The following is a 5,022-nucleotide window of genomic DNA, read 5'->3' as shown; positions in this document are numbered from 1 at the left end:
ATGCTGGAACGAGTACATAAGTCAAAAGGAGCAAGCATAGAATTTTCGTTGCACTGCGTTGGGTAAAGCGGAGAGGAATATAAATAAGAAGCTTTCTATAGTACCGCCCCTTTCTGGTGGGGAGAGACTAATCAGTATGTTTCTTTGGTAGCAAATGTGTGCACAATGAGTTTGTGTGTTCGTGTTTTGGTGTTTTCAACAAGTGCGAAAATAACGTGAGGTTTTGTTTTCCTCGTATAAATAAAACGCAAGAAAATAATGTATTTCATTTCAAAATCGATAAATGTTGACCAGTGCATCTAACCCACTATCTTATTCGAGGCTACTTTATTCGAGCAGTTTCGCACATACAGCAGCACTTGCAGAATGCGGTACAATCTTTTCTTTTTTTCGTTTAATTGTAATTGAATATGGTTTGGATGGATATTTGGATGAATATTTTTAATTACGCTAATGACTACGAAACGTATTATGAGAATATTACGTTGGGAAGGCGGTATATAACTTATGCGTTAAAACTCATTTGACAGATCTTATTTTGGCAGGTGAAAAGAAATTGTACATGATCGTAGTTGTTCAACTGTCCGAAGAATTTAACTCTCAGAGTGCTCATTTAAAGTTGAATAGAACCCAATTTGTATTTACTTAAACCTCCATTTTCAGAAAGCAAGAACATGGCTCGATTAGCACGACTTAACTGCATGGGCCTGTCATGGGTTCAAGTCCGATATGGACCATGCGTTCCCCATACGTGTACGACTGACTATCGTTTAAATCACAAAACAACAAAATCTGACATATTTTCAACGGTTTTAATCATTCAAATTAATTCTAAAATAACATTTTTTGCACAATGAAACGGCAAGGAATATATACACTCAATTTAAAAAAAAACTTAACAATTACATCTTATACATTTTTTTTTTTTCAAAGTACTTCGTTTTGCTAATTTAAATCCATTTAATAACGACTTAATTTATTTCGAGTAATTTTTTCTTGCGTAATGCATTATTTAAACGTATGTGTAACTTCCATATCCCACTGTGAGGTTCATCTATTTTTTCGAGCACTCTGAAACAGCTAAATGGGCGGAGCTACAATTCACTCCAGGCCGGCTTGTACAATGGAGATAACTTGTTTCTATGACCCTTCAGCGAACTGAAATACGAAATATTTTCAAATAAATTCTTTTGCCATACCCTTAACACTTGCAATTGTGCTATCCTACGTAAGACAGGCACATGTTGATGTTATAGAAGCCATGGTTGTACCATAGTTGTATCATGTCATCTTCATCCACAGCCCTTACCCTAACAGCAGAACCAATGGAAAAAGAGCCAGTAACAATATTATTCTGCTAAAATAATCCATTGCAGAATGGTTATCATTGGCGAGACATGCGCAAATATTTTCAATGATTCGTGGGTGTACGACACACGGGTAGTGCCGCACATGTACATAGGGCAGCAAAAATGGGGTGTTTTCTCTTCTTTTTCGACCTGTAAACCAGTCTTCCCATCACATAGAGCAAATTCGATCGCGTGTTACTTGGCTTGGAATCGGAGCTCGCATTGAACTATATTTAATTCTATCAACGTTTATATAAAATGTTCCCCATTCACCACACTCAAACGCTTTTGTTTGAAACCGACCCGACTAAAATAATTATGTCAAGCCAGAATTTTAGTCTGCACGCAATCATCGACAATTTCCTTCACTGCCACAGCCGAACACTATAGCAGATTCTTCCTTACATTGACCGCGGCAGTCGATTCTTTGGAAATGAACCTCTAACCGACCCCCAGCAAAAGATAAAAAAACTATAACATCCAATTCTAAACTCCATTCCTGTGGCATCCCAATGTATCGCTATCCGTTCGGCAAACTGATTGTTCCCGAAAAAACATTTTCGGTGTAATTATAAACAATTATAATGATTGCCCCTTCTCCGTAGAAGATTGCTCGTGCTGTCAATCATTCAATTCAAAATTTCGAAGAGAGCTGCGTATTCCTTTCTCTTTGCTATCATTTCATCCAATTTGCTTGTTTGGAAAATGTTATTTTTAGACAGAAACATTTACCCTACCTTCCCAGGTATACTGTAAAACGTACCCGTTGCTCAAAATAAATAGCTTAAGTCCAACTCTTGCAAGAATAGTTCGAAAACAATACGACACTTCTTATCATATTCATTTTTTCTCTTCTACATTTCTTTCGTTGTCAGTTTTGTGCTGCTTAGCTTTATTTTATTGAGCGATGATAGTGATAGTTTAATACGTATGGACCGATACTTTGATACGTATGGCCATGGTAAAATCGTGACCTAGACCAGGGGTCTCCAAAGTACGGCCCGAGGGCCGAATGCCTATAATGCGACCAACGATGATTTTGTAAAGGATGCAATTAATAGTCTATTTAAATAAAACAATCATTTTTACTGTTTTAACACGAAAAACAATCCCGTATTACAGTCGTCTACTCGTACGACCTAACAACATGCCCTGCATGGGTCCCTGTATAGGCCGGCATGTCCGCGTAGGTCAATAGACCAAATAGAAGATGACGAAAATCAAGATTCAATTATTAAAAGCTTTAGAAATTTGATACATTCTAGACCACGAGTTAAATTAACCAGGAGTTTAACCTTATTTTGATAAGAAAAGTAAAACTGAATATTTAAAATTTCTACAGCTATCTATTATTGAAGCTTGATTTTCGTTATCAAATATATAAAAAAACTGTTTTTGATTGATACAACCAAAATAATTAACTATTCTTTTCACATGTACAAGTTCTTTGCGGGCCACATTATAGGCTCTCTACAGCCGAGTTTGGCACGACGGACGCTATTGGGGAGACCCTATCTATTATTTTTGATTCTAGTAAAAAATGTGTTCTACATATTGTAACATAGTCAGTTCCACAAAAGAAAGAACAGTGGAAATGCGATTCGAAGTTTATTTAACGTTTGTTTGATTTTCCATACGATAAGATGAGCCAGACGGTATATCACAGCTTGTTAAAGAAATTACGTATTATAAGTGATAAGCGGCAAAATAATCGCGTATATGGACATCAAATAAAATCGCTAACACAAGAAGTGCTATTCAACCTGCAGAGGATCTAACGGTAGTCGGACTAGGCGGTCGCTAGGATAGTCTATAGCATTGGTCTCCAACCTGAAGTAGGAATTTATTTTTGAAAAGCAGAAGTTTATTATACATATCGTGCATTTTTGTCCCCACCATTAAGATTAAATTTTCAACAGGCATGTCTAGAGTAACTGAGTCGGTCTCGTAGTACAGTCGTCAACTCGTACGACTTAACAACATGCCCGTCATGGGTTCGATCCCCAAATAGACCGTGCCGCCATACGTAGGATTGACTATCCTGCTACGGGGGGAAATCAATTAGTCACTGAAAGCCAAAGCCCACTAGTGGTACAGGCAGGCCTTGACCGACAACGGTTGTTGAGCCAAAAGAAGGAAGGAAGGTCTAGAGTAAGATTAATAAATGTTTTTTTATCAAAAACATTGAAATAACTCTAAAAAACGTATGTCCTCAATGGATGTGGGCCACGGCAAATGTATTTTCAAAGCCAAATGTTCCGCGATACTAAAAAGGTTGGGGAGCACCGGTCTATAGTATGGAGTATGCATAGAAGTTGACAGAGTACTAGGCCAGCAATCGCCAAAGAGCGGGCCGCAAGGCGATTTCACGAATTAAGAAATACTCGTGTTAATTACAAAGTTAAATAGTTAGTTAAGAAATATCTGTAATATTATAACTCTATCAATTCAACTTCAGAAGTTATGACAGGTCAAAGTTGAAAAATCATTCCACATTACATTCAAACATGTATGAAGCGAGTGCCTGTGCAGGGTACGCCATACATAAATCTTTCACCTGCACACAAACAACAGACGCCCTGTACTTGGCGTTGCGGCGTGTTCGGGATATTTGTTCCTTTTTATTTAAACCATAGCATTTTGTACGTATCTGAAATTTTGTAAAAATATATCCAGAAACCGTTACACATTTTTTGTACCCGCAGAAGGTTTAAGCGTTATTGACAAAGATACATCAAATGAACTAACCGACTTCGAAGCGGTGCTAAGCGGAGTTGAAAACGTTCCGTTAAAAATAGATCAATCAAATTACAGTATTAATTTAAATCATAGTTTGATTTTTAAATATTTTGTTTTTTTTTCTCAAAAATATCCATCGAGATATTTTCGTTTACTTTTTAACTAACGAATTGTTTAAGGTAGAGTGCTATGAGCACGTTGATTTGCATGCTACGTGTATAGAAATCGGTTCATTGGGTCCCTAACGTTAAGGATAATTTTACAAACTGTCGATTTATTTGAGCTGTTTTAAAATAAGTGTCGTCTTTTCGTATGCTGATTTGCAACTAATTGTGGTTTGCATTGGCACACAAACTAATCCAATCGTCCCTATCTATGCAACTAGGTCGAGCTGCTCTTGATAGACCGATGTTTACAAATGCTTTTGTTTTGTATAACGCACATGCTGTCGACATCCTGCCAACATAATTTTTAACTAATTTGATTATTAGTGGTTTATATTTCGGATAGGATATTATAAAAGTTTTATTATTTAAAACAATACAATAGTTCTCAAATATAAAACTAAGTTCGAGTCATCAACTGTATTCAGCGTTTGCAATATGTGTATGTGACAATGTACAGCAATGGTATACATAGCTTTCTCTTGTTAGAAAAACTTTGGTACCAGTATTTTCTTCTAGGGTATGAATACCAACGCTTAGAGTATGACGCAATGATCTCCTTGATCAACCTTGCTATTGGGCCGAAGGTATCTATATTGTGTGCCAAAATATGTGTAACAAGTGAAACCCCCTGTAAAAACAATGTACAGTGGCGCCATCTCGATTTCCGACACCTAAAATCACGTTTCATAAGTAAAGTGACCCTTTAAAACAAGATTCGATATGATATATATCGTAAATAGTGCAAACATGACTTATGGATTATGGGA

The sequence above is a fragment of the Anopheles gambiae genome, chromosome 3, assembly GCF_943734735.2.
Source record: "Anopheles gambiae chromosome 3, idAnoGambNW_F1_1, whole genome shotgun sequence".
NCBI classification, from domain to species: domain Eukaryota; kingdom Metazoa; phylum Arthropoda; class Insecta; order Diptera; family Culicidae; genus Anopheles; species Anopheles gambiae.
The sequence above is the reverse complement of the archived record's forward strand: the minus strand, read 5'-3'. Positions refer to the sequence as shown.